The sequence below is a fragment of the Leopardus geoffroyi genome, chromosome C2 (assembly GCF_018350155.1).
Source record: "Leopardus geoffroyi isolate Oge1 chromosome C2, O.geoffroyi_Oge1_pat1.0, whole genome shotgun sequence".
In the NCBI taxonomy this organism is placed as follows: Eukaryota; Metazoa; Chordata; class Mammalia; order Carnivora; family Felidae; genus Leopardus; species Leopardus geoffroyi.
The window spans coordinates 96,578,253-96,595,126 of NC_059333.1; the positions used below are offsets into that span (position 1 = coordinate 96,578,253).

Sequence of the window (16,874 nt, forward strand, 5' to 3'; positions counted from 1 at the left end):
AGTTACTCGGCTTTCTGTTCTTCTGAAAGTGCAAACAGCCACATCACTTCAGTTGCTTGGTTTCTAGAAAGTGAAGGTGGAATGGGCAGAGGCTGGGGAAAAACAACACAATTGGTTTTACAAGAGTATTTGTTATGGAAAGTTATTCTCTATACTGTTGTTATGGGTCATCTGCTAGGACATTGAAAGTACTTGTTTTCAGTGGAATTTTCCTTTTAGGAAAGAATTTTATATTGTTGCTGGACAGCATGTTATTTGACCCATGGTTTTGAATCTTTGTGTTAAGGAACCTTACATATTATAACAGGTTCCTCTTTTATTTTATTTGTTTTTAGTATGAGATCACCTTCTCAAATCCACACATTGTTGTGTTGGTTCATTCAAGTGAAATAGGCGATTAGCACGGGTTAATGGCTATGTGTCATAATAGTGTGACGTAGCAGAAAGTGTGTAGGCTTTGGACTTGGCTAAATGAGGCCACTCATTCTTCCTTGTTTTATAAATAAGTGGATGTATAACATGGAACAGAAAACCCAAGGAGAAAGAAACCTTCAGTGGTGTTTGCTAAGCAGTACTCCTGATTTTTTCTGCCCACTTTGTGCATCAGACTCTTGACCCTGCAATGCTTCTGGGCATTTGTCAGTCCACAGGCTGCAGAATACCTCCAGGAGGTTACTATTGGTTTCACGAAGCCAACATTTCCTTGAGTCAGAGAATGACTAAACCTACATCATAAACTGGAGTAAAATAAGGTTTACTACGCGGTTAATTTAAGCATAATTACATGTAACAAAGCAAAACACGATGTACTAAGTGATTCTGTTATTCATTTCCAGACTCTCCCCACGCATAAGTGAGAGGGGCTGAGAGGATTGCCACAGTCCTGGGGGGGGGGTCCAGTGTTTTCTAGTTCTTAATGAAGTAGCGTCCCATGTCATTCTTGTCTTTTGTCTTTCCGTATGAGGAAGTTGCTATCCTGGCGGTGGACCATTTTGTCAGCATAAAACTCCCCATGTGTGCTTAGGTATTTGCTCAATTTCACGTTGGTTAGGGAATCTCTATCAACCGTAAACCAGATCGTTTTCTCTAGGAAATTCTGCAAAAGTCCTGCTCCTGGTTGTGGTTTTCCTTGCTGTGTTCCGCATCATGCTGTGCTGTGGGGTGGCAGGGATGCATTCTCTTTGGCCCTCTTCCGTGGAAATAGTTACTTACAGATTAGTATCTTAGCTAAAAACGGATCCCTTGTTGGGCAGACACATAAGCACCTTTTTACCTCTGGTTTAAAGTTATGAACTATTCCTTGTGGCTGCCGCAGCTCCATTATTTTAAGGTGCAGTCATTTCATCTCCACAGTCACGTGGCTGGGTGTGGCCTTTTGTAAGCTCGGTTTTTACTTATGTCATAGGGGAATAACAAGAAGCACCCTATTGATTTGTGAAGAGCCCGTGAAATAATGCACCTAAAAGTACCTAACACAATGCCTGACATCAGCAGATTGAAAAAATAATCCATCCCTCAGCCCTACATGATAGGCCCGAATCTCAAAGGAAAAGACCCTTGCTAACTTATTCTGACTCCTCGTTTCTCACCTTCTTAACAAATCATTCTCTGAAAACCATCCAGGGAAGGACATTCTGCACTAGCCATCGCTCTGTGGGAGCAGATTTTGCTAGGGATGCTCAGTCAGTGGCAAGAATGCTAGGATTCATCCTAATGGAGAGCAAATAACCCCAAATATTTGTTGTTGTTGCTGTTATTAAACTATTTTAGCTTTCTTATTCATCTCGGTATTTATTCCACTGCCTAAAACAGGCTTCCCAACCTTTCTACTTATTAAACCAATAGGTTTTCTTCTAGAAATGTGTCATGATAGAAAGATAAATGGGTAAAAACCGATGCTTACTTAGAGGATTTTTTTTTTTTGCCTTTGTTTATATAAAAACAAGCCAAAAACAAACTCTACTTGAGTTTGTTCTTATTCTGTTGTTTATCTGCCTCTGGTCTAGGTATAGAATAAGATGGAAAATGTGGAGATGAACAATTCTGAGTTTAAAGACACTGAGAAGAGATAGTGGTGAATAAAAGAGAAGGTGAAGAGGAAATGCCCAGATTTTAAGCAACCAGGGGCTTGTAAGTAGGCTAAATTTGTGTCTTTGGTGCCAAAACTGTTGCAGCGATTTCAAGGGTAGTCATGGGAAACAGCCTTAGAAACCTTAATTTTTCTTCAGAGATTGTATGTTAATATGGATATGTTAAAAGTAGGTAGATAGATGGATGGATTAAGCAAATAGATGGATAGATTTTTTGGGGGGTGGGGTATGTGAATCTGAATTGCAGCATAGTGATGAAGGTGGGAGATAATTTGGTTTAACTAATGCAAGACAGGCCGGGGTAAGCCCAGAGTTCACTACACCGGCTTGCTATTCAGCAATAAATCAGTGAAGGTTGGTAGTGGGGACAGTGGGGAACAGTGCCATATTACATGGCATAAGGTAGAATCATAAAATGCTAGAGCTGAGGGACTGTTAGAGAATGTCTTTTTCCATCCATATCATTTTATGAATGAGGAAGCAGAGGCCCTGCAAGGCGGATTTCCCAGGATCGGTAGTGACTGATAAAGTGGAGGGTAGAATCGAGGCCAGCATGGGAGCTTCTTGGTCTTTAGAGAAGTGTAGAGATATGGGATGGACAAATTTGGCCTATTGCCAATCAATGAGATTTTTCGGTCATTTCTTGTAGATAAGAGTACGTGGTGCCATTCATCTTTCTAGCTCTCATGGAGCAAAGAAAGCCCTGTCTCAATGGGAAGCTGACAGTCTAGGGTAATATCCAGGGCTTTCTCCTCCATCTGCATTTAATATTGACCAAAAGGGAAAACAGTCAACTAGTTAATAATATGGAGTTTATTTTTTCCCCCCCAAACTTGGAGATTTTGGAGGAAGAACAAGGAGGGTCATTTGTATTGGCAACTTCAAATGCTACTGCACAGCTATTGGAGTAGGGTTGATTCTCTGAATTTGCACAGTTGAGAGCACAAGATATGGCATACCTAAAAATCTAGGCATAAAACACTTGTACTTAGTCCACTTCCCCCCAATTGGGCATTGTGGTTCTTAAAGAAAGAAAAATGAACGCATGCATTTCATTTACATAAAAGATGCCCAAATTTACTTCTCTGTAGAACATATACTACACTTTTCTACTCTGAGGGTCCAGTGTTTTAAAATTAAAAGAAAAAAAAACATATCATATATAAATATCAAAGAATACCTTCTTTGACTCAATCCTTGCTTGCCAATGTGCCCTTTTATGAGATAGGGTCATTTGTCATGTGGGAAAGCAGGATTAATTAACTGTGGAAAACGTACCTAATATGGAAACTGTGAGTTCTAAAATGTTTCCACATAAAATACAGGAAAAGAAGTATAGATGAGCCTAGAAATCAGTGCGACTTTTTTTTTTTTTTTCTACAGAGGGCTTAAAAAAAAAATCTCTCCGTCACACAAATCAAACAGCCTATTATACACACAGTCTTCCCATATGTCTGACACAGAAACAAGCAAGGAATGTGCTTCATTTCCACATAAATTGTGTGGTTTTGAAATTCAGTTCTCTTCACCCCTGAACTCTGGTGAACATGTCACTTATGTGCCTAACGGGATGGCAGAACTTTTAATGGGAGGAATCATGAAAGGGGAGAGCCACATGATTTTGTAGCTCATGAAAGAATAAAAACAAAACAAAATAAAAATCTCCCACAAAATTTCTACGGAAAAATGAAAAACAAACAAACAAACAACAACAACATGCCAAAAGGAATTGCCGAAGAAAGGTATATAAGCCACTGCAGCCTTGGGGAAGGCATTATCTATGAGCAGTGAGTCACCCTATGTTTTTATGTTGCTATTTACTCTGCTGTTTGATGAAATGAGTGCTTATGTTGAAAACCGCAATATTATACAGAAGATAGAGCAACTGCTTCAAAGATGAAAGATACTCAGCACATTTAGGTGTCCTTATGTAATTTTATTTTGCTGAATATATATAAAGATCCTTTTCTATTCATGTGTAACTTTTTTCCTGGTTTCTGCAACTACAATAAAACTGATAGAGAGCAACAGTTTGAATTGTGCCAATTAAATCAACAAATTAATTTGGAAATGCATGGGTCTTATATTTATCCCTGGCTGCTTCTGGAACTGGACTTTAAGGCCAGTATTTAATTTTGGTGAAAGGGATTAATCTAAATGTGATATTTCTTCCTGGTAGGTGAATAATAGGACTCGGTAAACAAATAGCGAAGTGAATTTTTCAAAGAGAAAGGACAAGGAGATGCAGCAGAAAGGCTTTGTTCCATGAAGCCGTAAGCCACGATGGTATGCAATGTAATTCTTTGCAACCAGATTGATAAAGTCCCCAAGTGGCATTAGAAGCTGTATCTGGGGGCACCTGGGTGGCTCAGTCAGCTGAGCATCTGACTTTGGCTCAGGCTATGATCTCATGACTTGTGAGTTCAAGTCCCGCATCAGGCTCTGTGCTGTCAGTGCAGAGCCTGCTTGGGCTCTTCTGTCCCCCTCTCTCTCTGCCCCTCCCCCCCCCCTTGCATTCTCTCCCTCAAAACTAAATAAATCTTTTAAAAACAAAAGATGTATCTGTTGTCCTTACATTTTCCTCCTCAATATTTTATGGGCTCTAGAGTTGGGCCTTTGTATGTTTCCAGCACAGGATATTAAAAAGTTAAAAATGAGATTCAACAAGCATTTGGATCTCTTCTCCTCTCTCTTTTTGTTCCGCAAGGTGTCAAATAACTGGTTTGACTGATTTTCCCAACCTCATTGCACTTGCTGATTGTTTGAATTGACCAATTCAACAGGTGATTGTGTGTGGATGTGTGTCCGTGTGTGGGTTTCCATGTGATAACAAGCCACAATCTCTCTGGCAGAATCCATGCTGCATTTAACAATGTCAAGAAAGTCTGTACTACTATTTTCCCAGTATGTACTGTTTTAGGTAAGAGAAGCGATTTTTCAGAAAGCTTTGGGCAATTCCAGGTTTTTTGGGGGTACACATTGCTGATTTAAAATACAGGATGGTCATTGCTCTGCTCTAGGAAATGTTGGACAGTGAAAACATTGTTAAGTGCCTGACAAAAAATAAATGCTCAATAAATATGGGTCTCAGGCTGTGGACTGCCAATTCCACCTTTTATTCGTTGTGAAACTTTGGGCAATTAATTATCTAACCTCTTTTTGCCCCAGTTTCCATATGTGTAAAGGAAGGGATAATAATTGCACTTATGTTACAAGGTTACTGGGAAAGTTAAATGAGATAATATGTAAAAGGCGCTTAGAACAAGAACTATCATATAGCGTTCAATAAATTTTACCACTGCCACTGCTACAACTTCTTCTGCCACTCCTGCAGCAATGCCGATGACTGCTGGTGCTCAGTAAATGGGGAGCCGTTTTGAAAATCCAGGGTACAGAGAGTGTTGTCAGATCTTACTGCTTTAATAACTGAATAAGCCGAGTAATTTCACTTAATGTATCTGGTCAGATTGAGCCTTGGTGTGCTGTAGACATAGAGATCTAGAAAACAGATAAACAAATACAACTCAGCCTCCTGCCTGGTTGAGAGAAGAATCTAAATTGAAATATTGAAATGATATATTCTTCAGGGATCTTACGAGGCAAATGCTTTTTTTTTTTTTTTGAGATCTAGCGAAACACAAGATCTAGTGAAACAGTGAATTGACAAATGGTAAGTTAAAACTTTCTTGCAAATATGCTCTTCTTCAAGCCAGATTTTATTAGCCTGAGACTCAATATCAGTGTTCACCTACTCCTTAAGGAGGGTTGTGAAAATAATGCCAGTAAAGAGTTTCCAGAGGTACAATAGCCATGCAAAATAGTATTGTTATTTACATTACATTGCAAATCTGCGCCCAAGGCTATAAATAAATTATGCTAACCAGATGGAAAACTAATTTTTGGCATTGGGTGCTTAAAATATAAGGGTATGAGAACAATAAAAGGAGAAATTCAGATACACGGTATGGCTTACAATGTTAAAATTTTTAAGAATAAATAGTATATTTACAAAATTCTGTGGTTTTTCACAATGTCTTCCTCCTGGAGATCAAATATTCTCACTCCTATTTTACCTGCAGAGAAATGGACAGAGCACTGTAGCTTTGAGACTACTTGCTGATTTAGATAAATATTTGGAAATTTTTGAAATGAAAATATAAAAAAGTAGGACTTGAAGTAATTATTCTGTGTGGGACTATTTATTGGTTTTACTTAAACATTTTCTCTCTTCTGAAACACGATGGTGAAATTTGTTTGTTATACATGTTCTTACATAGGAATATAATAGGGAGAGGGAGGACAAAAAAAGTTAGAATTAGTGTGGGTTTGCATACAAGGATACAGAACCACCTGAGAATGTTCTTAACATTTTTTTTTCCTCTTTGGGTGAATTAAAAAAAAAACAACAACTGGTATTCCTAAACTGCACTCAACAAAGATATTGAATATCAGCAATTCATTTAACTAAGTACTGACCATATATCAGAAACTATTCTAGGTGTTGTGGATTTATTAGTGAACAAAGCAGATAAAACTTCCTGTTCTCATGAGATCTCACTCTCAGAAAGGGTTGGGTAGGGATGATATTCAAAATAGTTAACCTCTGGAGCCTAGGCACCAAACCAGTCAGACAGGACACGGCAGGTGCAACTTTACTGTGACTGTTGGTCTGATAGTAACACCTGGCTCTCAGCCCTGGTGTCAGGGACTCTGAGTAGGGGGTCGGGGGCTAGGGAGGGGAAACTAAAATGAATATATATGTCTCTTGCCTTCAAGAAGCTTATGGTTTGATAAAGGAAATGAACCATGTACACACATAAGTAAAATACAAAATAGAACTTCAACAAGCTTTTGTTTTTATGGAATTATTTTCTGTGGAGTTTTGGAGAAATTAAATGCTAGACTTATATTCCATCATCATCTGCTTCCATCCTTAAGTCTTCAATTCAACACTATTCCATTACCTACTCCATTCCCATGCATTAAACTTCAGGGGTAATGACATCAATCTCTGCGATAATAGAATCATACATTTGGTAATGATTCAGTATTTGGCCTCCAGGCAGGTAAAGACACAAACTGTAGAAGACAGATGGTCATTGCTCCCATTTTTAAAAAGATTTCTAGGTCTTCTAACCCATAACCTCTATTGGCCATCTATTCCAATATTTAATAACATTCTTGTATTTATTACTGTCAAGAAGATTTAAAAAATTTTTGGTCCATTTTGCCATTTCCTCTTACTCGATAATCCATGGAAATGAGGATAACCAGTCAGCATCACTGTAAGATCCTTTCACACTTGGTTCTTTATCCCTTTCTGGGGGTAAAAGCTAGAATTGCTTTTGTCTTTTCCTCTTAGGATCTATTTTTCATTCTGTTAGTGCTTCTTACTGTTCATTTCAGTTCATTTTCATTCTTTAAAATGTAAATACAATGTGGGGCTGTGTGGAGTACTTCACATGGTTCTTAGCATTACTGACTTTTAAGAGAAAGAGTGACTTCTCACTTGCTAATGTTTTGCCAGTTGTTAAATCCCACTTCCTTTAGAAATGGACAGCAGCTTACCAGTAGTATCTGCAAATTCAACAGGAAGTGTGCTCAAGTCCCTAAACTTCTTTTTGAGCTGTCTCAGGTTTCCCTAAACTTCCTTTCATTTTCTTCAATCTGACTCTATTAAACTTCATCTTTTGTTCTCAGAAACCAACTCTTCAATTTTTTTGTAGTCTATGCTAAAGTTCATTGTTGTCTTTCAATGTTAGCTTTGCTTTCTAGAATAAGAATATCTTCTGCATCTTTATTCTAGCAACCAATAACAAAATGTGCGTATGGGCTCAGGATCCTCATTAATATTATATTAAAGATGTTAAACGACATTAAAGTGAATATAATTTAACTTACTGACCTGCTAAGCATGAATCCATAGAGTAAATGCATATATATCTAGAATAATTTGGTTTGGGGTGACCAGAATTTGGCCAATTCTAATGACCGGAAAGTAACCATAATTGGTCAATTTTTTAAGAATTAGGCTACAGTAAAATATTTGTCAAAAAATTTGATTTTTAAAGTATTTGCTAATATTGAATATTATCAAGTGACAACTATGGGCCTTAGTTCTCAGTTTGTGCATCTTTAGAAGGAATAAATACAGGAGATAGGGCTGATAGGTACTGATCTAAGATGTGTGGAGATCTGAAATATGATGGTCGATTTGAAAAAGAGAGAGAGAGAGAGAGGGAGAGAATATGTGTCAGTTGTCAGTTGTTTGGATTTCAGGTTTTGGGGAGTAGAACATACAAGTGCAATGAGGTTAGTTTGTGGAATTATGTGTGTGTTCTATTCCTGCATGTTCAGCAGTAGGATTGTTTTCGATTGCTTTATGGAGAAACAGAATGTGAGAAATAGTTTCTTGAAGGGCAGACACAAGAAAGAGTATTTCTACTCCTACTTCATTCATTCATTCATTTATTCATTCTATCTTTCATTCATTCAGGGCACTCATGGAATGCGAGCTACTTTGCTGGTACTTTATAAGACGTAATCTTTTAATCTTCCACTTTGTGATTAAAGAAACTGAGGCTCAATGAAATTAATAAAATTTCCCAAGGTTGCAGAGCAACCAGAGCTGGTTCATTTCCAAGCTTGTGTGTATGCTTTTCTCTGTGCCAAACAACGTTTCTTTTATTCATTTGTTCTCTCGCTGCACGTGCGTATATCTGTAAATCATTTGTATTTCTTTTTATTTAAGTTTAGGGACATGTGATATTTAATTTTGTCATATACACCAGGTGAGCAAAATGACACCCCAAATAGATGTGCTGAAACTGACAAATCATAAAGAAAATCCCAAGTGTTTAAATCACGAATGACAAGCCACACAGGAGGAAGGCTCTAGAAGGGACTTGTGCAATGTGCCTCCTCGTGGCTGCTGCCTCTGCTACAGCTGATCGAATGGTGACGGGATTTCACTGAAAGCTTCTCCACGATGGAGGGAATTTTGAGCTACAGGAGAAAGGATAACCATCGGGGACTTAGGCCAGGTGACACAGAGTCCCCCGAGGGTGTGAAGCCCAGAATGTTGTCTGGTGGATGCTTAGCACTCTGTAAAGATAAATGGTGTACAGTTTTATAGGATAAACTGAACTAGAAATGGCAGCTTTTTCTTTCAGGCTTCTGTCTTTCAAAGCTTCCTTCCGTTCCCCATTTCCCTATGACCCTCACTCTGCGTTCATATTTCTATTCTCCCCCTTTCACCGTTTTTTTCCTGCTATTTCTCCTCTTTACATTTTTGAACGTAAATTCATGTTGCCTTCTTTTCTGTTTTGATCTTGTTTTGTCTCTTCTTTTTTGTCCCCCTTCCCTGGTTGCCCCTCCCCCTTTCTTCCATTTCTTCTCTGCTTACTCCCAGTTGATATTCCCTGCAAAGAGCTGTCTGGGTCCCTTGACCTCACAAGAAGCTCTCTGACGAAACGCTTAAGAAAAACAAGGTATTATGTATTATCCTACACATTCTGCAATCGCCCTAGCAATTTAGTAACTACAGTCCAATTTAAACCAGGCCTCAAGGCAACAAAAATTGCACCAAATGCCAACTAATTTACCAAACTTAGAGAAGGAATATTTGGGAGTCTCTTGCCTTCAAGCCATCTGATTCGTATTATTGACTCATTTAGAAAACAGAAAGTGAACAGAGACAAGTTTTTAAGGAGTTTGGTTTCATGCAAATGACTTGCAATTGCAGCCCATTATTTTTATACCACGACTTCATTAGTCATATCCCTGTCAGACCTGTGACCAGTGTCAAATGTTTTCAAAAAGCACACCAGGACAAGCATGGAACTCATCAGCCCATGTCAAAGGTCGCTCTCATTAAGGAGTCAAAATGAAAACTTTCAGTGTCCCTAACACATCACATAGCTCTCCCTGGTGCTCCCGCCCCCCACTCCTGAAACCCAGGGCCGGCTAAGCACCTCCAGCTCCCCAGACATTCAAATAAGATCAAGATGACAGGGCAAGAAAATGAATAGGGTTCTTACTCGGCTGGACTTCATAATCTGGTCCTGATTGAAACAACCAGAAAGCTGTTTGCCAGGTCTTATAGCACCATTTCCTGAGGTTAAACATAACATCTCAAAATGAAGCAATTAGGGATTTCTCTAAAACAGAAGTCTTCAGTAATTAAAAAGGGGGAAAATGGGGCAGAAAGAAAGAAAGAAGAAAATAAAGACTATCAGAGTAGGTGCTGATTAGGTCCATTAGGTAGGGTTTGATGTGGAGGCAATTTGCTTTTTTTTTTTTTTTTTTTTTCCACCTGGGAGGTCAACTTTTGATTATGGAAGCAGTAGGTGAAAAGGAGTTATCTATAACAGTGCTGGGAAATGAATTTTAAGGAATTTGAGGCCCAGAGATCATAAGAATAAAACCGTCTTTCCTGAGACTCATTTTCATAATATGAGAATAACAGTGATCTGCTGCTGCTTTTGTCTTTTATTTTGAATCACTACTGCTTTTCTGAAGAACTGTCCGGTAAGTGAGGATAACCACTGTGCTGTCACGCTATGTGGGATTTCCAAAGGGGTCTGGGTTTTTTCTCTCCCCCCTCGGAATTCTCTTTAGGTGTTGAATTTGGGTTCCCAGAAGTCTTAAAACATGGGTCACATCCTGCACCGCCATGTTTGGCTGGCTACAGTAGCTTTAACATCGACAAACAGATATTTCCAACGTCATGTGGGGTGAATGTCACGGAAGTCTCTAGATGTCAATATGACATTTTGCAAAAACCGAACAAAACAAAACACAATTTAACAATAGGAAATGTCAAAATGTGATGACTCTATATTGATTTCTAGAGAACACACAATCTGCTCTTAAATTTAGAAGTCATTTGGGACAACTTGATCTAATTCTGCGGTAATGTCTGTGACTTTCACTCTGCTTACTTACTCACTAACTTAATTAATTACTCACACTTGAATGAGAGTTTCTCCTGGCCTTTCCAGGAAAATAGGTACCATGCAAAAGCGTTTCGTTTTGTACTTGCTTTCCATAATCTTTGGTTGTAAATCTTGGGCCCACCTTCGATCAGTTTGATGCAGGGGTACTTTCAGGGTAATGGGAGATGAACATTATATTTCATGTGTTTATCTGTAGATATTTGATAGTTAGATAGATACCTTCAGGGTGAGCTGAAGGAAAAAGGAACAAGATGGTGAGTGGTCTACAAAACACATCTCTGGATTTCATGATGTGACAGCAGCGGTCTTATGTTTGCAGCTCAAATAAAAATATACACGTCCCAAACCGGAAGCATGGTTTTAAGCCACCACATTGACTCTAAAGTCCATTCATCAATTTATGTGCCACAAAGTGTAAGCAAAGATTTCTACTAATAAAGTGGCAAGCCTCCCACACGGAGTGAGGATAGTGCCAGACGTTGCCTATAAAATGGGATTCTGATGCTGGACTCCAGTTTAATATCCTTGTGGGTCACTTGCAAACCTGTAAGTTGCTCACTGTGGGCTCTGTGCCCAGGGCTTGGCAGAGAAGGACACTCCAAATTAATAATTGGGGTGTGGGGATTTTTGTGGAAGCCCCTGTTGAGTTGCAGAAGCTGGATATAAAAGGTGAGATGAGATGGTTCTGTTGTGTAAACACGCACTCACATTTTGGGTGGCATTGCTGTTGTGCCTGTCGAGCCGAATCTTCGCCTCCTACTCTCCAGACTGCTGTTTGCAAATCAGCTGATTTGGGACTTCGCTGAACCTCACCTGTGGATAGCAGTGGACTATCAGTAAAGTCAGAGGATCCCTAACATTTTTATTTGGGCCCTGCCAGGAAGAATTTAAGGGCTCTCGCTCATGAAAGGGCTGCTTTGTGCTTTTTTGTCTCTTTGGGAAGTTAACAATAATGGTTTACCCTTTTGGTTACTGGACTCAGCCCTTCACCTGTGGCCTCTCAGTTTCCCAACAGTGAAGCATCGTATCCTTGCTGTGAGTCTGTGATTGGTGCCCTTGGCCTAGGGGCTCCCTCTCACCGCTTCAGGAAGCAGGAGGGCTGGAGAGATAGTGCTGGAGCTTTCTTTCACAGCCCCAGCTCCCTAACTCTAATCACCTTCTGCTGTGGGAAAGAGATGAGATGAGGCCTAAAAACAGATCATTGTCCGCCTCCTAGATTAATGCAGAGAAAGCGGTATTGTCTGTTGAATGGATAAATCTTCCTGCTGTCACTCAAAACCTAAATTCAACGCTACTTCATTTCTAAGAGGCTTATCTTCCTTGAATAGACCCTTGCAGCTCAAGTAAGAGGCGATGTAATGAAGCGTGTTTTTTTCTTAAGTGAGAAAACCTGCTGCAAAGAAGAGAGAAGACTGTGCAGCTGTTCTAAAGGGGCTCTGCAGACTCTCGAGAGACTTGTCATTTATCTGGTCTTGCATGACATCAAATGATAGAAGATCAAGTTCAAAATCTGCCAGAGCAGCTCAAAAGGCCTTCTTCATCTGTTAATTAAATAATGGTTATTAACATACAATGTTGTGCAGCTGGGACTCGTATCCAACATTACAGGAAAAATATGGCCGGAGCTTTCAACACTTCCCCTCCGGTCTGTGTTTAGTAGGGGGCAAACATCTTGGGAAACAGCAATGGTTTTACCCAAATCCGAAGTTAATATTGATGCCGTGATATGTGATTAAGTGAAAACGCAACCTGACAGGTGGGTATCAGGCAGATGGGTGCGGAGATGGTTGAAGAGATCACTGAGATCATTGTACTCTTTTATGTGAGCTCGTAATTAATTCAGCGGTCCCCACAATGTGGGTTTACTGACTTCTTCTGGGAAGTTAAATACATGCAATACACACATACAATTGCTATAAATAATTGCTTATTTACTTTGGTCTAACTCAGGCTACTGTATTACGCTGAAGTTTAATTTGAACTTTGGAATAGATGTCAAGATTTTCATCGCTGCAATAAATTTTACTGGATAAGGATAATTTTAGCAGCATTTCATCATCCCCAGTCTTGAGTTTGTGGGTACAGGTTACAAAATTACATTTAAATATGTCTTGCTTTATTAGTCTGTGTGTAATTAAAAGGCACCACTTTTAAGCTTAGAGCTACAAAAAGAAGGCCATATCCCTCTAGAAAATAAGTGGTTGGGAAAGGTGTGAAAGCCTAAGAAAATTTCTGTGCTCCATAGTAATTTCCTCAAGTATCTTGAGTTGTATCACTGAAGTCGTTCTGATGAGTTTTTAATTTTCACTGGGTGACTGAGCTTCAAGAAAATACTGACAGTAAGGTCATTTAAAAAATTCGTACTTTGTGATTTCAAGTTCATATTGTGTATTTTTAAATTTTAAAAAAGCAATTATTATATACTTGTTAACGGGCAAGTCTTGTAGTTTAGAATGCCCTTAATTTATGGCAGTTAATTGTCTAAGCCCTTGATATTTATGACAATAAAATCAATATTAGAAAACAATAATCCTCCTTTCTTTGTACCCAGCATAGGCTCTGATTGTTCTCACTCCTACCGAAGCTTTGATTATTCATCCTAATTTGACTAAGGAATGCATTATCTATTGATGTTGACTGATAATCCCCCAAACTGAATCTAGTCATTAACTTTGACTTTTTCTGCAACTAAAACTATCATTTGCATGGGAAGCAACAGGCCCTATTACCTGATGTGACGTTTACTTCTTCTGTCTTCTCTGAGACCTCTGTAGAAATAGCAAGCAGAAAAATTTCCATTACAGAACGGGGAGGAAGTGGAAAGTACAGGGAAAATATACAAATTAGTCCATGTATTGTTGAGAGTTGCAGAGATTTCAACGAAGATTATGAATCCATAAATTGAACCCTCAGTTGCCTTCTGTGAACTTCTAAGCACTGTCTCATTGTTCAGTCATTCATAACACCTCCAAAGGGCCTAACACTACGGGTTTTGTCTTTTGTGAACCCTCAGCCCATCTGTCTGCAGTTCAGTGAAGGTGAGCCATGGAAAAGCCAACTTTGTGGAGTCTTTCTTAGCTAGTTGTCTTGTAGATTCCCTTAAGTTCATGATGGATTGAAGGGAGTTAGTTGGATGGCGAGTGTAAATCTGTTTTTACTCATAGAAAAGCATCTTGCAGCACATGGTTTATTCATGGAGTAACATTGTCTTTTTACCCAAAAAGCAGCACATTATCTGTTTCTCAGTGCTAGGACTTTAATGAGATTATAGCTTTTGAAGTACTTACTATGTACTGGGCACTGTGCTAAGCTTTTTCTCTACATGGACTCATTTTAGCCCCACGATAAGTCTGTGAAATAAATTACCGTTATTTTTCTCGTATCTTGTTAACAGATGAGGGACCTGAGGCACAGAAATAGTAATTAACTTGCTTAGAGGCACACAGCTAAGAATTGGTAGAACTCGAATTCAAACCCACAAAATCTGGCTCCAGAGTTCATGCTTTCAACCCTACACGAAAGCATGACTAAAGAAGCTTTAATAGGTGAAGTTGAGACCCTCAGCCTCTCTTTCTTGACCAAGCTAATGCTGTGTCTGCACATGTTCAATTGGTTATTTGATATTATGTTAACTCCAAACCCCCAAGATTGTGGATGGCATTTATCATTCTTCAACTCTGCGTGCGTGCGTGCGTGTGTGTGTGTGTGTGTGTGTGTGTGTTAGATGCAACTCTAGGAAAGTTGACAGTGGTTTCTGAGCATGGACTGTGGGTGAAATACTTAACCTTTCTGAGTTTCAGTAAAGTAAATAACTGCGTACCCAACTGTTTTACTGAGAAATGCATTTTAAATGCCTACCACGGTGCTTGATCCAGAGTATACCTATGTATTGGAGATGATGCAGAGGGTTGAGATTTAACCTGATAGTTAAGTAATTAATGCTTTGCCATTAGAGAATTCATTGTTTGTTGTAGAACATTACAAAGTCGAGGAAGGCCACGTTTAATCGTAAAGTATGCATAACCTCCCTTACTCTGAGTGAAAATTCTAATACCTTTTTTTTTGATATGTCATGCGGTACCAAGACTGCTCTGGGACCTGGGGTGCATTTCATCTTGAACCATGAATTGCAAAGATTTTTATTGTCTTCTGTCACAAACACAGCGTCCTTTTATTGTGTTTTTTGATGCGTTAAATATGTTTTTATGGCCCCCTATGTCTACTGTGCCTAGCATACTGTTGGTACTTAATAAACGTTAAATAATAATAATATATGTGCATATGAGATTTGTGGAAAGAAATGACATACTGTTTTAGGGACTGGAGATTGTTCTTCTGGTGCCCGGGGAAAACATACAGATGAGCATATTACTGGGAATAGATTAGAAGGAGCCATCAATAGCGATGTCATCTCCCTAAAATATGATGTGGCTCTGTCAGCACAAATCATAAACCCCATCTCCTTCCTTACATCACTGTGGAAGTCTAATGTAGAAAGTCAAATTTCTGGATTAATAGAAGTGGGTATACAGGCACCTTAGAATTTTGCAAATTAACAAATGACGCCATCTTTTCTTGCCCATCAGTAAATTTGTACAGTTTACAGGGAAATGCCAGAGCTGGACGGTTTCTTTTTAACTCTTTAGAGAACCTATCTAAGGAGGTGTTAGGGATGTTTTGCTTTATTTCCCAGGACAAGGATATTCCCAGATGCCGTCTTTTCAGGGACTGTTTCTCCCTTAACCGATATCTTTGTCAGTAAGGAGACACCTGCATCCGCACACTTCCACCAAGCTGAACTACACGCCATTTCACCAGATCCCTTCCTTTTTGAGCTGGATGTAACCCAGAGTATCAGGTTTCCACGTTGTGCCAAAAATCCTTCCAAGTCCAGTGCAGAGGTGTTTGTGTAAGATAAAAATGGGACAATGTGGCATCCCAGACGGCTCATCTGTTTACATGTGTCATTTGGCTCTGCCCTGATATTAGCTCATTAGCAAAGAAGGCAGGAAGACGTGTAATCAAGACTTTATGATTCATCACGTCTGTTCCTCTTTTGGGTACAATGTTGGTTTTCTCTGCCAGTCCTCCAAGAGTCTGTTTTTTTTTTTTTTTTCTTCAGTCTCTCAGGGAAGTGTTTAAATGTATTCAATACACCCTCCCCAGGACATACCTTCCCTGCTGAAAGATGAATGGGTTAGATTTAGAAAGTGAGTTACTGCTTTTAGTTGTTCTTTAAAAAATTTTTTTTTTTTGCTTTCAGAAAACATTTTGATGGAGCCAATATTAAGGTGAAGCTTTCCTACGGGCTGTGAGAACGAGGGTCTTTAATGTTTTTTTATGTTCAAAGGTTCTTTTTGGGAGGCTTTTGTGAGGACGTAAATTACGGGTAGCAACAGGTATATTTTTCCCTGAGTACAAAGGCCAAGTGTAAGTTTTTCGCAAGTTAAAAAGGATCTGTTCTTTTATTTTTGACCTTGATTTTTTCGTGATATTCTGCATTGCCCCTGCTTTGGTTGTATTATTCCCTGACCCATCCAATTACCATTTCTATCAGCGCTTCGGAAAGATTATGCTTTTTGGGTGTTCTGTAGATGTCTTTCCAGTGGCTTCACTTGATGAATGTGACAAGTTTTGTGTTTTCTCCCTCCCCTCATTGAATTGAAAAGTTTTTTTGATAAATACAGGCCAATAAGTGCCCAAAGGCAGTGTTTCAATGGCTGCTAAGTCTTTCAAGGTTAGGACTTAACCTCCGTTCTCCCTAATTCAACTCCAACCTTCAGTCTGAAGCCAATCAAGAATATCAGATGATACTTAAACAATGACG

General features: G+C 39.1%; 1 protein-coding gene across 8 annotated transcripts in view; it reads left to right on the forward strand.

The window, feature by feature from the left end:
* Nucleotides 1-16,874, forward strand: part of MECOM (MDS1 and EVI1 complex locus) — a 562,907-nt gene that overhangs the window by 74,899 nt on the left and 471,134 nt on the right. Inside the window, exon 1 of one of the 8 annotated variants that reach the window (XM_045503032.1) lies at nt 2,010-2,130. The exons of the other annotated variants lie outside the window; for them this stretch is intronic. The gene's annotated coding sequence lies outside the window, so the exon portion shown is untranslated. Of the gene's footprint in view, nt 1-2,009; nt 2,131-16,874 lie in introns of those variants that run through there. 8 annotated transcript variants of the gene reach the window in all.